General features: G+C 40.9%; 1 protein-coding gene and 1 long non-coding RNA gene across 3 annotated transcripts in view; one reads left to right on the top strand and one right to left on the bottom strand.

Moving 5' to 3' along the window:
* The window catches only part of PRRX1 (paired related homeobox 1), a 69807-nt gene that overhangs the window by 27352 nt on the left and 20290 nt on the right, over nucleotides 1-22165 (top strand). The gene's annotated exons all lie outside the window — the stretch shown is intronic.
* On the bottom strand, nucleotides 1787-18080 carry LOC109385541 (uncharacterized). The gene is made up of 4 exons (XR_002124644.1): nucleotides 17922-18080; nucleotides 17353-17404; nucleotides 15680-15790; nucleotides 1787-1936 (listed from the first exon to the last, which is right to left on the bottom strand). It is a non-coding gene; the product is annotated as an uncharacterized LOC109385541 (long non-coding RNA).

Raw genomic sequence — 22165 nt, forward strand, 5'->3', positions numbered from 1 at the left:
CATAGTTTCAGTACTTTTGATTAAATTCTAAATTTGAAAGATTTAACTCAAGAGAAGAGCCTTAAAAATTCCAGTAAACGGGGTTAGTAAGAGGGCTGGAATATCTGCCTTGATTCACTGTGGAATACATATTAGAACGTAGCTAACTTTCTAGAATGTGGTTAAAGCTTAACCTTACATTATTATTAAGTATACCTTTACACTAGCATAAGCGTTATAACCTTACATTATTAGTAAGTTGCTATATTCCATCTATTTTATAAAAAATTAAAGCTGTTTTTATTTCAGGCCACTAGGAATTCTCTTATTATTTAAGAGTCAGATTTTTCCTAGTTGTAGAGTCTTTTTTTTTTTTCAAGATAAGAATGATAGTCTACAACAAATACTGAGGATTCAAATAAGCCCAATAGAGAACCTTCCTGGAAATAAGTGAAAGAAATCTCCCTCTCTCTCTCTCTCTCTCTCTCTCTCTCTCTCTCTCTCACACACACACACACACACACCCTACCTATCTTACATTTTTCTTCCTCTGGGGCCTGTGGAATTTTTATATCATCAAAAAGGCTTACCTTCTGCAGAAAGCCCTTGACCTCGAGGCACCTTGGAAAGTTTTAGGAGCTGGCCTAATCCCATATATATTCCAGGCAAATTCTGACAGCCTTATTGCTTGTCATCATTAAGGGATCCTGGAACTTTTCCTAAATAGTCAGGCATATTAACACCGGCATCTTGATTCCGTTCCAACCCAACCTTCAATTTATTCCACTTCAGCTAGTCAGAGCATTCTCCCCCACTCCTTCCGTGACCCAAGCCATTCCAGGAGACCCCTGTGTGTGCTGTTAATATTTGTAGCGTTCTCAGGAGACAGAAGCTATAGAAAAGCCAAATACCAACGCTTTTGTTATTATTACTAATCACAGGGCTCTACCTCAAAGGAATACAGGTGAGAAGAGATGAATTAACATTGATAAATGACTTGCAAAATAGAATACGCTGTAGAAAGGTTCTAAATATTAGTAAAAAGAGTGGAGACAGCATGCAAATGTGATTAAGGAGGTGAGGTTAGAGGGCAAATGCTGGAACACGGGTGCACTTAGGGTCAGTATGAACGAATTCTGCAATGATGTAATTTCCTGAACATACCAATCTCAGAGGTAGGCTTTCAGGAAACAGGATATTTGATATGGCAGGGCTGCCTTCTTTATGAAGGGGACCAGGAAAGAACAACAGTTGAATTTCTTGCTGGGCTGTGATCCCCTCTTCCCCTACCTCCGATCCCCACTAATCTCAACATTCCCCATCATAAATAATTTGAAAATTTGTGTTGCCAGGGGAGACCTGCTCAGCCAGACTCTTACAAGGAAAACTTTTAAGAGTAACAAGTTTGATTGTATGGATAGTGTGAGGCGGGATGGGTAATGGGGCTGACGGGGCAAGTTATGACTTGCAATTTCTTAAAATTTGAATAAAAAAAAAGAGAAGCTCAAATCCTGATTTAGACTAAATTTTGAGATGAGACAAGGGGTCAAGGAAAACTGATTCTCTCAAGAGATCTGATCTTTTTGGAGGAAGGTGGGGTGTGGGGGCAAAGCAATGCGTCTACACAGTAGAAAACTCGGTGAGATTTTGCCCACAAAGTCAAATGATGGCGGGCAATCATTTCATCTTATTGACAAACATCTGAGTCCTCATTTTCACGGGCTCTGCCTGGGAGAAGTGGGGATAGAGAACTCATGAGGCACGTAGAGTTTTAGTTTGCTAAAGCACTTTGCAGTTTTCTCGGGGAAAGGCTGCTGCCATCAAGGACTGGGTTACCAGATTCTTCGGTTTCCAGGTGCAAATGCATCAGTGATCCCAGGTGCAAATGCATCCAAATTTCAGCACCACAAATCTTCTCATTCATCCTTCAGTTTCTCTCCTGTGTTTGTTATAGGACCTGCCAACACATGAAACACAGTAGAAACATTGGGTCAATTTTTGAAATGAATTTATGGGGGGGAAAAAACAATAACTTACAGAATCTTTGAATTCCGAGTTGAAAGAGCGCTTATAAGTGACAGAATCAAATTGACTCTGGGAGCTGGGATTCCTTGTTTGGTATTCCTGGCAGACAGAACCCAGGCTTGCTTAAAGATTTTCAGAGATAGGGCATGCACAATCTCACAGAACAGCTGTTTGCTTTGAAGGGTGGAAATTGGCTTTCTCAAATTTATATGAAAATTCTGCTTATGTCTGCTTATGCACATGTATAATACACGTGCCCATTTTAGAAGAGGCCTCATCTTTTCATAACCGTATTTTCTTATTCAAAAGCCAGTCACGTGCTAACAAGAGTGAGCATGCACTTACGGGGAAAAGGAGAGAGAACTAGAATAGGACTGGAAATCTGGGAAGTGTGCCCACAACATTTACCACTGTTTTAAGAAAGCGTATTTATGCTTTTAGTACCAAGCACATCTTTTTATTAATTCAGGGACTTCTACTATTTCACAATGAAAGCAGATTGTAAATAAAACTTTACTGATTTTTTTTTCCCCTTTTCCTGTAGTAACCAAATGCTTTCGGCCACTGGAGTCTAATGAGGAACAGCTGTGCTTGAAGTGTTCCTATAGATAAAAATTAAAAGTATGATAACATCTAAGGATTTTGTTGTTGTTAGGATAACAATGGGTGCAGGAACTAAGAGGTGGGTATAGGTGTCCATTCTCTAAACTTGTCATTCAGCCTCTTCCTACAAAAAAATCAGAAAACTGGCAGAACCCAACAATCCAGTGCATTGAGAGAGAAGCCTAGACGCTCTGACCTTGTATGTAGTTGTAAGAACTTTCAATGGAAGGGTCAAAGTTCATCAGCTGGGATGCCTTTGGAGGTCTGATTTACCCACTCTGATATTAGAACAGCTAAATGCAATAACTGTACCCAATGGACTATCAGAGCTGGAAGGAGGCTATAGAGGGCGTCCTTCCAAACCCCTTATTTGCAAAATGAGGAAACTCAGGTAATTTGCATACGATCAAGATCAGCTAGCTTGTTGCTGAACTGTGACTGGAACTTGAACTCCTGTCTAATGCCCAATAACCTTCCATCCGTGGCTTTCCCACAGCTGCATTATGGGTGTCACCATTCACAATACGATGCTATGTAAATATTACATACCTAAACAATCAATTGTTCTGCCCACCCCCACATTTTTTTTTTCTTAGCAAAACCTTTATGTAACATATTTGATACTAGTGTCATCTGTCCTCGTACGCTTGGCGGAAGGAGTGAGTGTCCTTGGTAGAGAAGTCTAACTGCGTGCACACATGAGGTCCTCAGCCACAGTTAGATGGTGGCGAGTATTTTCTTCTTTAGAGTCAGGACCAAGAACCTTTCTCCGCCAGCTGTGCTTGAGTTCTTTTCCCTTGGACAGACCAATTCCACGTTGCTTGTATTTCCTGTTAGTTCAAATCTCTGCTGATAAGTTCCAACTCACTTCTCCAGTCAACAAGACACCTAGAAGAGGTTTGAAATTGAATCTCCCCCTCCCCCCCGCCTCCTCCAACTATCCTGACTCTGTCTTCTCTTTTTACTTCTTTTTCTGAGTATACCTTTTTTTGGTCCTATTCTCTAAGATCTTTGCTGGAACCTCAGTTGAAGTTGTAGCACAGGCTTAGGGCAACTTAGGATGATTTTTCTGGGACCTTCTAGGTATTCAGTGCAAAGGAATAAAACACAGACATGCCTGCCTCTTTGAGTTTCCTCTCTCTGAAATGGTGTGCACGTCCAAAATCCAGTATGAAAGAGAGATGGGGGGGTGGGGAGGGGGTGGGATACCGACACCTCACACCTGCACTGTCACTCATTCAAGGTGCCAGGTAGGCAGGAGCAAAGGAGAGAATGACACATGAACAGGGCCAGAGCCATGGGGCAGTGGGACACGCTTGCCTGTGGCTGTTTGAAAACTCAGTGGGAGTCGTTCCCACTCTGCAGAAATGCTCGTGAATGCATCATTAACTATGACCAGCAGTGACATGTCTGTATTAGAGAAAAAGAGGCAACCCTGAACGTCAAATTCATATTTTCTGTCTCAAATTGCCTACTCCCTAGCGTGCGGTTCGGAGAGAAGAACGTTCTGCAGTTGCAATAGTTATGAAAAGACGCCTTTCGGTGCAGCCGGTAGTACAGAGGCTGGCTAAGATTTGTCCAGCTCTTAGAATCCTTTATAAGTAAGATTACCTCACCTGATGACTCTACAAATTCAATTTTTCCAGTTAAAAAAGGGCAAGGAATGCATTTTTGCCATTTGTGTGAGAGATTAGTATCTCTTTCCTTAAATGCAAATTACTTTAAAAGCTAGGAAAACCTATAAAAGTTTTAAATGTTCCACACCAGGGGCTTGAACTAAGAGTCTTTGTCAAATAAAATGAATTCTGGAAGATCTGCTTTGAGCAGCTTTCTTTGCGTCTAAGTATAGCCTCTCTTAGAGGAAGGAAACAGTAAAGTTCTCACAGAGAGAGAAAACGTTTACCACTCAGTAAAAATCCCTGGGCCTGGCTGTATGAAAGCTTTAATTTAGCTCAGCTCACTCCTGCAGGAGTTAATTTAGAGAACCAATAAAAAGAGATTATTTTTGGACTGAGAAGCTCCCTGGCATAGTCTTTGAACCTAATCGGGCTAAATAAAGCTATCCAACCTCCTGTAATTTTTGCAGGAGGTCACCCACAAGCGATGGCCCTGTGAGAGTTTTTATGAACCCAGCAGACCAAATGGGAAGGGACACAGCCATGTCTGGAGAGATTGGGGGCCTCGTGGTTTCCGCTCCAATCCCCACTCTCTCTGAACCTCAGTGACTTTACTCGAAAAAATGGGAACATTTGTCTCCCTGGATGGGCTATCATATTGGATATAAAAAAGCTGATACATTCACAAGCACCTGATAAGTATAATATCTTAGTTCTAATACTTTTTTCTTGCCTGTACTTTTCAAAATTTTTTTCCCCTCATAATAATGGAAGACAAGCTCATCATAGAAAATTAGAGATGAGTCTAGAAAAACCAATATCCGTTATTTTTCATCACTCAGAGACAAATGCTCTTAACATTTGGATTTATCTCCTTCTGGGATTTTTGTTTGTTTGTTTTGTTTTCGCTGAATATCGCTTTATATATAATAGTTAAGAATATACCATACATGTAACTTGCATTTGTATATGTATATATCCATCTATATTCACAAGTACTTTTTCCATATCATAAAAAATCCTTCATAAAACAGAACTTGTAATAACACACATCCCTTCCTCATCTTTACCAACATTAGAGCCAGTGTGCCACCATTTATTGAGCACTACGTGCCAAATCACATACAAGTGGTTAACACACAGTTATGTTACTTTACTTCATTCTCCTGAAAGATGTTTTTATGCTGAGACAACTATAGCCAATGAAACCAAAATGTTGAAGAGACGAATATGAATCTGTAAACCTCTGAGAGAAACTCCAGGACCATTTAAACTAATTTAACTGGCAATGAGGTGACAGTAACACTGATAATGACTTCATGCTTCCTTGGAAAGTTAAAACTAAATAAGGAGCCATATATATATATTTTTTTCCTTGATATATATTACCACTTATATAAGCACTTTAAAAATAATATTTTAATTCTATTTTGATACCTGGAAAACAGAGCTTCTCTTTGTTTTTCTGTCCTTAAGGAATGAAATCATTTAAAGATGGGTTAAGGCCTCAGTAAAATGCAAAAAGCCTTCTTCCAGAATACATAGGCACCATTCAGGGTTTGGGAGTGCATTTTAGAATTACAGTAGAGGCCTTTTGCTTATTAAACATCACTGTTTTTCTGACCATTTAGCCTCTAAATGAAGCAGCTGAGAGCAACAACACCATAGTATGCCTTTAGCTTTCAGAAATCAATCTTGTACTTTCCATTTTTTTTTTTTAATCAACAGAACACATTCAGAGCAGAATTGGAGCAAAGTTGTAGCTGACTTGATTTGGCCAGTAGTTCTTCAGCAATAACTTTCACAGCCATCACATCTTGCTGCTGAAAGCTTGCTGGTCTACCAGCCTCTGCTAGCCGAGGTGAAGGGAGAGAGAGAAGGAGAGATGCGAGAGTCAGCCTGCAAAGGGGAAGAGGGTGGGCAAAGAAGGATGGGGGGAGGGTGTCTCTGGAGAAGGGTCTCCAGGTTGTTAACTTTCTAATCCTCCCTTCAGAGAGGCCGGCTGGCCGCCAAGGCTGCTGTTATCCTGTGTGCCGTGTTGATGGTCTGTAATCCTTTGTCAGAGTAATTGACGGTGAAGTCTGCACTTTTGCAGCTAATGATAAATAGGGCTTTTAAAGGTTGTAATTTCTTGTTTAACCGATGCCAGTTGCAAATACTTTGTGCTGAGGAATAATTCCTCTGTGCCAAATAAAATACAGTGGAAGTCTGTGGCTTGTTTTTCAGCTTATTGTTAGTCACAGCTCGCCTGACAGAGCACTTTCTATGCAGGAGATAAATGCTCCGGCCGTCTGGCTGCCAGTTTTAGTACAGAAAGCACTTTTCTTGTGGAAAAAGCTTTCCTGTTTCTCCAGCAAACATTAATAAGGTTTTCTTTTTTTTTCTTTTAATTTTTATTCTTTTACAAAACTCTTTCAGAGAAGTAAGTTTGGTTCTTTGAGGTCACAGAGATCCTTTGAGTTTCTAGACGTGTCTCACTTCTTTATCTCTTCCATTCTGGAGCTCTGGTTTGCACACAGTTTCTCCAGATCAATAGCGAGAAGGGGACTCTCTCTGGTCAGTTCGCAGAAAACGGTATTATGAGCAATAGGGTTGGGGAGGAGAGTCTAGAGGGGTCTGCCCACTTCAAGGCTAAAGGGAACGTTATAGTAAAAGGGGCTTGGTTTTGGCTGGGCCAAGAGACAAAAGCATGGCCAGCAGGAGAGAAATCAGGGCTCCTGTGAGCTCAAAGGGAGCAGGCTTGCTTGGATTTGAATTGGGGTGACTACCTTGAAGAATGAAACAAAGAGACACAAAAATAATGATGAGAAATACCAGTTTGCCTCAAAGTACAAGAGGATGCATTTCTGGGGTTTCCATCTATATCTATATCTATATCTATATCTATATCTATATCTATATCTATATCTATATCTATATTTATCTATATATATAGATAGATAGATATGATTATATTTTAAATGTACCAGTGGAGTTAGCAATTTTAAAATACCCTAAAGGTCATTTTGTGGCCTATCTGATATTATGGTTTTGGAAATTTTCGTTTTTTATGAACCTACTTGCTTAAAGCGAGGCTCGTCAGGAGGCCAGAAAGTTTGGTATAGAGCCTTTCATGGGTGGAGACACTGCAGGTTCCTCATAGAGGGGTGCATAGACTTTTCAGATATATATTTGGCCCATTTGGAAAGTCCTTTAGAGCTTTCCCATACATTAAAACAATTATGCTTCGTCATGTCCTGAATTTGCACTTTGCATCATTAGTAACTTGGATACACATACACTTCATAGAGTGAAAGAAAAATGAGCAGGAGAGTTGAAAGCGGGCCCAGACAGGGGAGATGATGGACAGAGATATTACGGTGGAAGTTTACAGATCAGGGAAGCCTCAAGCATCTTAACCATTAAAAGTAGCAGGATGGGCCGCATTCTTAGCCCTGACCTTCCGAATCCATAAAAGCATCGATGTTCGTCTCAAGCCCAGCCAAGACCAAGCTCCATCCAATTACCAGGATGCTATCTGAAAAGCAAAACTCTCCCGTCACCCTCTCCTCTGCTGAAAAACTCCATTCCTGACTCCCCTGCAGGAAAGGATGAAGTCCAAGTGCAGGCTGGAAGGGGCCCTTCACCCTCCGGCCCTAACTCCCCCACAGCTTCATCTTCCTTCTCTTCTTAAAACTCCCAAATGCTCAGCTGCAGCAACAAGGAGAGTCAAGATCATATCACTTACCAGCCCGGCATTCTTGAGATGTCTACTTGCCCAAACCTCTGAAATTAGGAAAACGACATACTCCTTCACAGGGCTGTAATAAGGAATAAATGGAGTGAAAAGCCATTATTAGAAATGGCTACCATTCTACTCCATCCATTACAAATACTATCTTTCCTCTTTAAAAATGAAACAAAATGTGTACTTTTTCCCTTCAAAATCCATTGCAATTGGGTCCTCCTTTTCTGTGACTCTTTCCTCACGTATTAAAACACAGTAGGTCCCTCCTTTGTGCCGTACCTTTGAGGTGTATGCCCTCCGTTGTTTGACTTCGCTCGTGCTTTTGAAGCTACTTGTTTATATCTGCATTTTTCTCACCAAAGGGTGAGCTTCTTGTCAAGGTGGAGGCCACTGACTTTTCAGGTCCAACAGCCAGTTGACGTTCAATAAACATATGCTACATTGAATAGAAAGGACCCACAAGGCAGGAGAATCTGCATGGATTCATCCTTGCAACGTAATTTGAATTCCGTGGTTTAGAGGTTCATATAAGCTGTGGATATGCGCTCAGTTTAATTTGTGGGCATGTGACTATTCCATCTCAGGCCAAATGCTTTGCATGCTTTGTTCAAGGATTACACATTTATCAGACTCCCCCCATGAAGTTGCTGTGTGTGTGTGTGTGTGAAAAGCAGACCCACATTTCTGCTAACATTTGTAATTTCCCTCACAAAAGGACTAAAAAGAGAACTACTCAACTTAAATTCTTAATGGAGCTAACCAGGTCCTTAGGTTGAGGTGCTTGCCCACATTCATGGTAGAAGACATCAAAGTTTGGTTTGTTTTCTTGTGTTTCCCATTATTATGTCACATGAGTACCCTCTGGAGGGTAGACACTCGAATTTAAATTTTATTTTGATAACACTTAAGGCAAAGACAGTATAATAGGGCTCTTCCATAAATGGCAATGGCGGAGTACTTCAAACAACTTGGGGATTCCAGAAAGCTGAGCTTGTGGCAGTTCAGTGATTTACGATGCTGAGTGTAATGGATGGGTACTAGAGCCACGCAGTTATTTTGCTCCTGCTGGCCACGGGCATAATCAGATTTATGCTCCCACCACACCGGGAGGGTTTTATAACTAGTTGATGGGGAGAAGAACAGAAATGTCTTGCAGGCTGTAAGTTCAATTCTCTCTCTCTCTCTCTCTCTCTCTCTCTCTCTCTCTCTCTCTCTCTCTCTCTCTCTCCCAAATCAAAAGCATTTCTCTGAACTGAGCATCTCTCATGAAAATCACATGACTGCAACCCAGTCATATCAAGAAGTTGGCCTCTTTATCGATTTCAAGTTCTGGGTTAAAATTACACTCAACACACTCTCAACAATTCCTATCTACTTCTTAAAAAGTTCTTCCACTTTTTAATAGTTTTGGGAAAGAAATTACATAACCTCTGCATTCTCTCAGGATCTCTGGTTCAGTGAAAGACAAGTAGAGGAAAGAATTTCAGACCGTGTCTTATTTGTACCTCACAACAATCTTATAAGACACTGAGGACTTTTTTTTCTCATTTTTTAGTAAAGAAACTGGAGTTTAGGAAGGATGAGGAGTTTGCTGAAAGCAAGTGACAGAGACAGACTGGCACCCAGGGCTCTGTCTTCTAGTCAGTGTCATTTCTGACACACACCAGTGTCTCCCTCTGAGTAGCTACTGAGACTAAAATGCACACAAGGCAACGATGACAATATGAAAGTGCATAACAATGTGCTAAATTGTACATATCAAACACTCGGTGCAATGAGAGTGAAGAAAAGAGAATAATTAATGTGATCTAGAGAAGTTGGGATGAGTAAAACAAACATTGTTAGTAAAGGTAAAAATAATGCACGCACCCAGTGATTTTTAAAAAATTCTTGAAATCTTCCTCAACATTGGTTTCCCCATATTAAATTAGATAAATGTTGCTTTCCTCAGTTTTGCCAAACTATTAAATTACTAATACATTTTTTTGGGGTTGAAATTGTATTCAGTGCTCTTTTCTTCTACCATAAAGACATTTGGAATATAAATGAAATAGCATATGTGAGGTGTTTTATGATCTTTGGAAGAAAGGCGCCATAGAAATGCAGCCCCTCCACCCGCAGAAGTTATGAACTCAATTACATTGTCTCTGGCTAATGGAATTCTCTTCCCTCCAACTGCACTGAGAACAAAGTGGGGAATACAGATTTCTAGCTCTTACCCCAAGGTTCAAAAATCTCTAGGCTGTGGTTAACTGTTGGCTTGAGACCACAAAAAACACACTCCAAATATTCATCATATCCAAAGGTTAAGCAGGGTACACAAGATGTAACTGATTTATTAGCCATCGGTCACTGTAGTCGTCGTACAGGACTGCACGCTCACTGGTCTTCTCAGCTGCACTATATCCTTAAAGGAACCTCGAGAAGCAAGATAGACATTGGAAAGCCAGTGGCATACATCTTCCTGTCTCTTGCCCGGAGCTCCCACCGGGGACGGTCTTGGAGAAGAAACTCACTTCATGATGGTCTTTGTGGAAACAAATGGTAGACAGATTTGCCCCAACAGACCCGCAGCCTGTGTATAATGGACTGTACACCAAACTTCTTAATCCCAAATATTAGACTTTCTTCCTTGGTCTGGGGAATACATTGTTTTTCTGGATGCTCTCCTTTTGGAAGAGGCATCAGCTTGGAATCGAACTAACAGGCCTTGGTTCTGTTGTTACTGGATCCTTGGTAACATTATTTTTCCAGCCCTGACAAGAAGCTGCTTTTCTAGTGGGATCCATAAAACTTCCTTAGTGGCTTTTGTCTGGACTTTGAAACACATACAGCCCAAGGTTCCTCAGCCTCATATATTACTTGAATCCTAGAGGGATAGTGTCAATGTATATATACTCTTAGAGTTTCATGGAAGAGCATCCCTCGTGATCCTGCTTTCATACATCCCCACTCCTTTTTTTTTTTTTTTGGTCACTTTTCCTCATTCACGTCTGCATTATACAACAATTTCGGACCCCATGGATATAGTCAGTACTTGGTTGTACCAACCAGCACAAATGGGCAATTGACTTCACTTGGAACCTTACGCACTCCTGCCTTGGTTTATTTAATTTTAAACATCTGAAATATCTATTTAAAATACTCTTTTTGGTTGTTGTTTACAGCTGAGTCCAGCTGGCATTGATATTGCATGAGCCATTGTCTGGGAGCGCCTACCTAGAAACTAATACGTCAAAGTGAGTTACCAGATATCGTTGGCATGAGGCTAGGTAATGGTGATATGGCTTAGCAGTTTTTAGGGCTACCCAGAAAGCCCAAACAAGGAAAGCCTTTCCCAGTGCCACAGGTTGGTCTTTTCCACTGTGGGCAAATGGACCTGCTTCTAGTTCTCATGTTTATGGCACTGGTATAGCTCCACCCAGAATTCTCTGAGCTGTCACACATACGCCCACAAAGACAAACATCTACACACACACACACACACACACACACACACACACACATTTTATAAGAAATATATCCCCCATCTTTAAATGTTAGATTATTTTAAAATTCCAGAGCTTTATACAACAGTTTTTCATGTTTGCTCTATTGTTTGAATACCTGCAAATCTGAACATTTTCTTTAAATATTATCTAAAAGAAACTAAGCATCCATGCAATGTTGAGATAACCCTGATATCCACAAAGATCATTGGTAATGTCATAGAAAACATCAAGAACACTGCAGAGTTGACTACAGAAATGTGTATCTATGGAATTACATAATATCCAGTTAATCCATTGTTAAAGTCATACATTCCTAAATTAGAGATGGTTAGTAACTAAATTTATCTTTACCACTTTTTACTATGCCCTTCTTTGAGTGCACAGATGTATTCATCGGGCAAGTATTTGAAGAGGAATTTGTAATTTAAAATCAGAAAGAGATATTAAAAACAGTCTAATACCATGCTCCATTTGACAGCAGTAGGAACGGAAACCCAGATTGGAAAATTTACATTCTTCAAATTACATTACTGGGGAATAAAAACAAAACAAAACACATGACTTTTTAGGGCCAGACAGACTGAGAACCCAGGTTGTTTGACTTCTACTGGAGTGTGTGTATGTGTGTGTGTGTGTGTGTGTGTGCATGTGTGGTTTTTTTTCTCCACTATTATATAAAGTTGCTTTCTGATAAAATTCTAGGGAAAAACTTTTATAAATACTGGATTGCTGAAAATGTGGGAAAGGGCATAAAAATCACTATTGTGTAAATCTGATCTGTGGCCCCAACTAATTAGAGATCATCTTTGATATAAAAAATGGGGTCTCTCAAGTCAAGTTGTTAGCCATACTGATATTACTTGGTGACTTCCCAGTCTTGGTGGCCAGAATAGCTGGCTAGTTGACCTTGAGAAGAGCTGGAACTGGTGCTAAAACTGGAAGTCTCTGGGAATGAAAATCATAACAATCCTTTAGCCAAGAAGATTTACCCGAAACTAACAGATCTGTAGTAGAGAAAGAAGTTTAATGATGCTATCCAGGGAGGTGTGACCACTACCTCTAGAAAACCTTAGTATAGAAATAGCCAAATAGAACAAAGTAAAGGACCTCAGCAGGGGTCATCTGAATAGCTAGGAGGGGGTGGATTTCTTTGTTGGTAACTTCTTTGGCCACATAAAAAAATGTAACACTGCAGTATAGGAGGTCCCCACTTTTGCCCAATCAGTGACCACACATACACTTTTTTTAACCTAAGATTTATGGCAAACATTATGTTTGTACAATCTGAATTTCCAAAATCTCTTCTCCCACCTACACACCTAATCAGTGTATGTTTTTTATGAGTCCCCTGAGTTTGTAAAACCTTCCAGTGTATTCCTAAGATACTTTGTTTTAAAGGTGCTGACTTCTAGTAAGTTAACCACGTCGTTAAATCCTGTGCCATTTTAATTGAAGTAACAGAGCCGTCAAGAAAAAAGACGAAAGCTGGCAAATGAAATCCCTATCGATGGTTGGGGGATGTTTGGGTTGTAAATTACACATGAGGGTTGGGGAATGTTTGGGTGGTAAATTGCACATGGGCTCGGGCCCCATTTGTCCTTCCTCCTGGTTCAACATATTGTTATCAAAGTTCTTTCTTGAAAGTAATTTAAAAGTTGGGAAAAAATTTTAAATTGGACATCTGAAAAAAGATGCGAGAATGTGGAAGGTAGACCACCTGTATTGGCATTGAAGGCATGTTGGAAACAGATGCCGAGGAAAAGAATGATTTAGGTGGTGACGAAAAAGTCATCCTTCTCACCCTTGGCCAACTTTTCTAATTACCGTCTTCTTTTTCATCAATAAAACTTATTAGGTTTTTCCTCTATCCTGGCTTTTCCTGTTATGAGTTGAGCAGTATGAATTCTTCTTGCCAATTTTCAGATGACGGGGAGTTGGAAGTAGTGGCCGTGACATGAGTCACAGTGACACATAGATTACTCATAGGTTTCCACTCCAGGAAGACAGAATCACCTATTAATAAGGAGTTCTTTCAGCTGTTCAGCAACAGGGGACATGATTCAGTGGAATAAGATTATTCCACATGGATTGTTGGGTGTTTTGCCCAAAGACTTTTTTTTTTCTCGTATGACCTTAGTGCATCATCTTCCTTACTGGTTGAAACAGTCACATAACCCTTGAGAGGAGATTACCGTATAATTAAGGTTTAGGTGTGGTTGACAGGCAGTAATGTTCTCGTATGTTGGAGAATGAATTAGCCAGGCTCTTGCCCAACCTCCTTTGCCAGTGGAAGGAGATTGAAGACACAGAGACTAGAAATGACTAACTGAAAGGGAATACAACCTAAAGCTAAACAGATGGTTTTTGGGAACGGAAATAGAGGTACCAGATCATGTCTAAACTTCCATATATGTCGTCATCATCAGAGTTGAACATTTACTGAGTGCTACTAAGATGAACAGGGTTCTGTTCTACATTCTTTGTTCACTGGCTTTCAAGGCTTACCTTCTAACTGGAGAAATGGTTACCACTGCAAAGTCATGCACAAAGCAAGTGCGAGAAAGACCTGGATAGAGCGTGCTCCTGGAATTTACATGCCTTGGAGGGAATGCAGTAGGTCTCTATCACAGGGACACTTGTGTGCTGAGACTTTCCAGAAATGCAGCCTTGACAGGGCTGCCAGGCTTGGTGGCAGAGTGTGGGCTGAGCAGGGCGTGCACAGTAGGCATTGGCAGCAAGCACAGGTAACGTATTCATTCAGTCATTCAAAGAAAGGTGACTGATGGGGGTGACCGGTTAGCTCAGCGGGTTAGGGCGTGGTGTTGGTAACACCAAGGTTGCCGGTTCGATCCATGCCTGGGCCACTGTGAGCTGCGCCCTCCCTAAAAGAGTCAACTATGCCATTGTAGCATAAAAACAATGTGTAACCAATGATCGTGGCTGTTCCCCAATAAAATTTAAAGAAGAAAGAAAGAGAGAGAGAAAGAAAGAAAGAAAGAAAGAAAGAAAGAAAGAAAGAAAGAAAGAAAGAAAGAAAGAAAAGAAAAGGGAAGAAAGGAAGAAAGAAAGAAAGAAAGGGTGTCTGACATAGGCCACACACTAGTTCTAGATGCAGGGGTACCCCAGTTAACAAGTCAGAAAAGGGTTCTGCCTTCACGAAGCTCATATTCTAGTGAGTGAGACAATCAATGTCAATGATGACAGATTGTCATAAGTGTTAGAAAGCAGATAGTTCAGCTGCTGGAATGAGGATTGAGGGGAAGATATGTCTGGTTGGTGATCCGAGCAGGTCCTTATGATGAGCTGACAGGTAAACTGAGACTGTCAGTAGGAAGGGGTAAGGCCTACGATATGTTGTTAGGCAAGGAGAGACAAGGTGAAGGAAGACTGTGAATGAAAGACAAGGGAAATGTGTTTGTGTCACCACCATCAATAGCACAAGTAGAGAATGGAGTGACAAGTCACAGTGCAGCTGCAGCTGAAAAAGGGGTGCTGAACTTCAACTATGACAGAGACAGGCTCAAACCAAGCTGACCCATGTCCGCTGACCTACCACTCACTTTGGTGTCTCCATCCTCTCTCATCCATTCCTGTTCTGATGGCCACCCCATCTACTGGAATATCTTTTCTCAATTGTTACTTTGCTTTCCCAGCACTTGTAGCTTAATTCCCCAGTCAGTTATAAAGTCCCTTGAAGGTGGACTACGTGTAAGATTTCTCTGTATTTCTCAGCGCCCCTCCTTGCCGGGCATGCAGTGGTAGATGCTCGATAAATATTTGTTCCAGTGAATGAATAAGGCGATCGTGAGAGGAAGTGAACGTTGAGATTGAGTGTGACCATTGCTAGAGGCACCAGTTTGGGGATTAGCCTAAGGTGGCAGTGTTCTCATCAAGGTTACTGTTGCCCAACTTGTGGTTAGGAGGTCAAGAGTGGTAGAAGAAAAACAAAACAAAACAGTTATTCCCATGTCTGTTTAGTCAATGTAAAGGTTAGAATAACTCTCTCTTAGAAACCTCTCTGTTTTCTTCTCTCTCTAGACTGTGCTTTTAGGTGAACTAATTTCTCTCAAAATAAACATTTGAATTCGGGTGGTGAACACACAATGCCATATAAAGATGATGTACTATAGAATTGCACCCTTGAAACCTACATAATTTTACCAACCAATGTGACCGCAATACATTTAATAAAATTAAAAAAAAAAAAGATGTATATTCATTTCAATTTGGAGACTTACCTCTGCAGACCACACTGGCCATGGAGAAACAGGACAATCACCTAAGCTTTCTCCAGGCGTGTATCATTAGAGTGTAGTTCTCATCCAACAGATGAGCCAGCCAAAGGTTTTCTAGAACAAAGACAAAAACAAAACAAAGCAAAACCAAAAACATAGCAACAAAAGGACATGATTCAGGCATTGCCCTAAACAAATAATTATTCAAAGTTTTCTACTGGGCTGAATACTGAAAACATAAAAAGAATCCCCAAAGCCCATGACACTGGATTTGAAAGAGGTCTTAGTCACTTAGCCCAACCTGTAATTTTTGCCAGTAAGGCCACTGTGGCCTAACATCCTAGCTTTGGTCAGTAATCCTTCAAAATTAGAATCTGAGCCCCTGATTGCCAGTCCAAAATCCTTTCCACGATTGCTCCATACTAGAATTGAAAGCAAAATATATGGACCTGGGGAGACCTAGTTGTCACAATTTCAAAAACACGTTTCTGTCTTAAAGCAAACCCTGTTACAGTCAAGAAAGTTGAAACCCAGAGATGTTAGAGTGTGGCATGTTCCTCAAAAAATGTCCCGTGTTAAACCACTGTTTATGCTTTGCTTTTCTTATTCTTGAAAGAGGGTTTTTAATTTCCTTTCGCTTAAGCAGTATCTAAAAACACCGAGCTTCTTATGTGGACCATTGTAGCATATTTGTCTTCGTGTTCATTAGTTTGATGCCCAACACCAGAATGACATCTGAAAGGGGCTATTAATTTCCTCTTCAGCCCTCCTCATCTACTTTATACCGTGTTATGGAATTATCCTTGGCACCCCCTCTTATTGTGATGAAAGCTGGCTTTCTGTTCCTTGTGGGTTTCTCTGCTACAAGCATTTCATCTTTTAACGTGAGATAAAAAACTCCAAGGAAGTACAAATCATACTTCTCTTCTTAAGTGTTTAAATGCCTCCTAGTTGTCTTTTTATCCAAGTAAAAGAGTCTTGTTCTATAACCACTGTCCTTTCCAGGGTTGAGCTTCCTCATCAATTACGTACATCTTCACTGCTGTTTTCAGTTGTGTTTTTTTTTTAATCTATTTTTTAATCAGATTTTTCTTTAGAACATTAAAATTTATTGCCAAAAGAATGAATCATTAAAAAAATGACTTATGGCGGTTGCCTCCCATGAAGACACCCATTTCTCCTGCTAACGTCAAGATTGATGTTGTGTTTTTTACAAAATGACAACAGCCCCCACTACAAAGGGAAACAGCTACCAGAAGAAGGCAGGAGCCGAGGGCTCATCTGGGGCTCTGTTTGTAATCTTAGTCAAATACCAGGCACTTCCAAGGGGACCACACACCTGGAAAATGGCGAGTTGAGAAAGCTTTTAAAATCTCCGTCAGAACCTACTCTTTTCCCAGAACTCTGCCTTCCTGGGTTTCTTTTTATCCCTTTGGAATTTACCAAAGTGCCCCGCCATTTAGGGAAAAAAAAGTCACTGAATAAATATTGAGTAATATGACCCAACTTTTGTGTTTTTAGACATGTGGCAACCAAATTAGTCAACCCAAGGCAAACAGGCTGTGAAATCATTGCATTTTCATATGATTTCATATGGTGTTAGCCTTCTTCTTTCTGTTGTCTGTTTTCAAACTCATTTTTAATGAGATTACTTGTTAAAGGTATCAATTGCTTACCTGTTTTCGAGTGCTAGCATCTGTCTGCTTTCTGAATGTTTCTTTTCAGAATCTGAATTGAGAAAGGAAAATGGGCTTATTAGAAAGCCAGGAATTGACTCGCAGCAGAAAAGGGTCCCAGATGGGTGTTTTGAGGGGGCAAACTTCTATGCATAATTTACATGTGCAATTTTGGGTCTACAGTTCTTTTGGATTTTTAAAGCTTTTATTCATTTTCAAGCTCCCCAGATTTCAACGATGCTCTCCATCAAAACTAAGTCATATTTGAATGGTTTTCTTTCTTTCTCCCCCGTGATGCTGTGATAGGAATCTTACTGAATAGTTAAATATCAACAAACAGTGAAGAGGAAAACAAGAAACAACAGCGATGGTTTTGACTAGTCCATGTCTAAGAAGAAATTACAGCAGCAGTGGTAGCTGTAAAATCCCCCAGTTGTGAAATGCCTACTGTGTGCCAGACTACCTGCCTGCTATGTGTTCATTAAATTTTCAAATGACTGTTGGAAATAGGTAGTCTTGCTTCCAATGTATTATTTCACGAACAGGCTCAGAGAAGTGGAGTGTCTTACCCAACGCCACACAGCTAGTACGTAGCAGGTCTGCAGGAGAATACAAGTTGCTCTGGTTTCCAAGTCAGTTAACTTTGTACTCTATTCCACTGCGCCCTCTCCTCAACTATAGTTTAGTTGGGTCCGATGAAAACATTCTTCTTTTCCACTTTTTTTTTTTGACATCTAGGAATGAATTGAAAAATGAGTGATTTATCCATAGAGAAATTGGGAGTAGGTTACATAGCAAAAGCCAGAATTTTAGGTCTGTCAAAAAAGAAAGTATTCTGTTCAGTAACTGAATTCCAATAATAATAATCTCACTATACGACCATTTCATGTCTGATTATTAATTTGTGTTTACTAAGCATGGATCAAAACGTCAATGAAACACATAAGCTTTGTACTCAGAAGTTACAGTCTGACGTAGACTCAGAGTCACATGGACAATGCCAGGCCAGCATGGCGGAAATGATCAGCATCGCCCCAGAAAAAAGTTAGGGCTCCGACATAGGACCACATGAAAGGTTTGCTTTATGTTGGGTGTCCTTGGGGTTCTGAGCAGGAATCTTTTCAGAAAAATATCTTTAGAGAGTTAAAGCAGATAAGGTGATATGGACTATGTTAACATTTTTGGTTCATTCTCAATGTAACCATAGAAACATGCTGGTCCCAGAGAAGTGAAAGGAAATACATGAGATGAAGTCAAACACAGTACCATTGCTTTATGGCATCTCATATTCTTCAGTGTTTTCTGTTTCAGAGGAGGGTCGTCTATACTGAGAGCTAAACTTGGAGCTCTAGCTACGTAAAACTGCTGTAGCTTCTGCCAGAGCCACGGACTCATCTTTTTGGTCAAAACCATTCAAAATACTGTTACCCCGTAGTTTTTAGAGTATTTTATTCTCCAAAGAACCTATGTCACCCAAATTACATTTAAAGCATTCTCTATTTTCTAAGGTTTAAGACTGATACTTGACTAAAAATAAACCATGTCTAGACCAAGTTGACAGTAAAGGGGGAAAAAAATATGTACATCCAAGACCATCATGCCAAATTTAGGGTCTGGTAGCTGTAAAGCAATGACACATCCTGGGGGTGAACACAGCTGCCCAGTTGGGCATTTGTATTGGCAGAGACCTGGTCCCTCTTGACCATTGCTGGGAATCAGTGGGGGAGGGCAACACGGATGCTGCTGAGAAAGTGTGGCTATGCTGCTGAACTTGGCTTTGGACACTGTGATGTGCTAAGTTCGGTCTACACTGCAAGTCAGACCAGTTAGGTGATCATGTGTCAGTTATCGGGGCCCATATTAAAAGGACGCTGTCCTAATTGCCATTGGAGCTTCGTGTAACCAAAGCAACGTAAATGGATGCCACAGCTCTATCTTGCTGCTTTTCATAGGTCCTGCAATAAAAGCTAAACAGTTTTTAGTGGCTTTTGCAATTATACCTCCCTTCAATTTTCCAAAGGTTACAGGGCCCGAACCACACAAATCCCATTAAAGTAAGTAGTTGTTGTGCAATAAGCTCCTTTGAAAACATTCTTCCGTGCCCATAAAATGATCAGCGGGTTGCTTTTTAGATCCACTTGCCGGCCATGTTTTCAACCCAAAGGCAGATGACCGGCTTTGATGTGGTGGCTGGTTTCTGCTACCGAAGCTGGCGTTTTACCTTCTTGCATCAGATTTCTTCCCAACTGATGTGACTCGGGCATACAAAACACATTCTTCCTTAGATTTTATCCCTAAAATATGTTTTTGCTGTACCTTTAAATTACATTTGGCGGACCGATTTGGAGTCGCCAAGGCCCTCCCATGAGATATAGAGTAGAAGAAGGTCAGGGTTTGGGGGAGTCAACAGAAGCCCGCATGGTGAATGCAAGGCTTTAGGGAGCTGGGATCCGTGGCATGCTGCTTGGTCCTCGTGCGTGAGGATGGCACTTCCCGCCGTCTTCTCCACCCTCCCTTCAGTGCAAGTTCAAAGCCACATGTGGAGTCCACAGTGAATGTCATGGTAGAGCCAAGGGCAAAGCTAGTGTCCTCTTCGACTTGTACCTGAATGCACCAGGGGCGTCCTCCCCAGGACGTAGGGCTTTCTTTCCTGGACAAGTGCTTCATTTGTACTTGAGCATCCTGATCCATTGAAAAGCATCTCTTTCTCAGGTGTGTTCCTATTTGTTTAAATCGGTCCTTTACCTCGGAGCTGTTTTTCTAGTAAGGAGTAAAAACGAAGGACTAATTCCTGTATTTGTAAAGGAGTCAGGACCACCACATGTTGGCCCGTCTCTAGATCTGATGACTAACCTATTTAAAAAAGAAACACAGTAAAAGGGTTTTTGGTTTTTTTTTTATCCACACTCAAAATTATCCACAAACAAAAGATAATGTTTAGTCTAATTATTTTCTATGCACTATTAAAAAGGATAGTTGGACTTCAGAAATTATTCAGCCCTTTAAAAATTCAGATGAATCAACAAAGTCCTAATTTTCAGTGACTGTTTCTACGCCACAATACTACTGTAATTCCTTCAAATTTTATTGTCATTTCATTTATCTAGAGACCTTATTTCTTTTCTATAGGAATACCTGAATTCTTTGAGGTGACAAAACATTTCCATAGGAAGAACTGAACCATCATTTAAAAAAAGTATTTGATTGTACCCTAAAATACATATAGGAATGTAGAGAATGGAGAGATAGATATGAATAGGAGTTCTCAGTGAAGTTCCATTAAGGACACCAGATTTGAGATGTGTCATAGGAAACAGAGATTTTGAACCGGGTCCTAAAATGAAGGAAAGAGCCGGGATGGATAAGGGGAGAAGATGGCACATGGGGGTGTGGGACGGTGCTGAAACCACCCTGACCATAGTTCATCGATGAAGCAAGGACCTGTGGAGGCCACTGAAAAGGAAAATTCAAGAACATCAGGACCAAAGTGCTATTCTAGATGAGAATGGTTGCATTTTTTAATGACTATTCTGGCAGGAATGACAACATGAGACACACATGGACCCTCTTTCTTAGACACTCTTTCTACAGCTAGAATGCAAAAGCCTGTCTTTCTAATACAATTTTACCCAGGGTAGCTTTTTTTTAAATTGTTTTTTTCATCTTTAAGGCTTCATTGCTCGTCTTAAACATGCATATTGTCACCTGCTCTTGAGAGTGGAGTGTAATCAGGAGTCTGGCTCTGTCACAGTTTGCATTGTGACCTGTGGGGCAAGTCACTTCACTCTTCTATGCCTCATTCTTCTCATCTGTCAAATTGAATTAGACAGTTTCCCTGGTTTCATTTGGTGCTGATATTTGATGATTCGTGGGTCCAAGTGAAAATACACCTGTTAATAAGGGCATTTTGCTTGTTTTGATCAGAAAGCTTGTCGATAACGTCACACTTGCAGTTTCCTCAGGCATCCATAGCACATACAAACATAATCATCCACATAGACACCTTGGATTTGAAACACTGTGATTTTGATAAAAATGTGTCCATGTCCCCTGTGGTTATTCGGCAGCTTGGTGCATCCCACCCACTGCGGAATTCCAAAGAACGAAAGGCTTCCTCAAGTCCAGTCGGACTTCAGTATCCTAGGACAGCATGCTTCCAAATTAACCTTCGCTGGAGCTGTTTTCATAAGAAAGATGGTCTTCCAGCAGCGATAATAAACTGCTTCCGCTCCTGTGCAGTCAGAGCCCAGAGTCTGATAAAGAGCTTATCACAGGCCCTTCAGATGCCTGCCCCCCATAAACCTCTGCGATGTTCACATTTTCTCTCATGCTGTGAGGAGCCTGTGCTGGGTCCTGCTCTTGTGTGTTCGTGTTGGGGAACCGGGGATCTCACGCTTTGTGATGCGTGAGCAAAGACAGACGTGCCAGGGGCTGCCGCTCAAGCTGCCTGTGTTGTCCCCTCACTGTCTCTTTCTGTTACACTCGCATTTGGAAGGACGTTTGCCAGACCCAGACTCCATGGACCCCTGTCATTGGTGTCTTTTCTCACCTTCCCCATGATCCAGACTCGTGTTTTCATTTGTTAAAAACAACAAGAACAGTCACCGGGAAACTTCTGTGTCAGGTCACCATGGCTATTTATTCTCTGTCATAAACCATCATTCTCCGTTTCCCTGACTCCCACGTCAGGGGAGTTGGTGGTTTATGGTGGACCGTCGGTTGGGTTTGCAGGAACAGGGGAAGATTTCAAAGAACAACTGAGAGATTTCTGTAGTAGGTTGTAGAGCTAAGAAGAAAACACCAAATATCCTTG

This window comes from Hipposideros armiger, unplaced genomic scaffold, assembly GCF_001890085.2.
Source record: "Hipposideros armiger isolate ML-2016 unplaced genomic scaffold, ASM189008v1 scaffold_6, whole genome shotgun sequence".
NCBI lineage: Eukaryota > Metazoa > Chordata > Mammalia > Chiroptera > Hipposideridae > Hipposideros > Hipposideros armiger.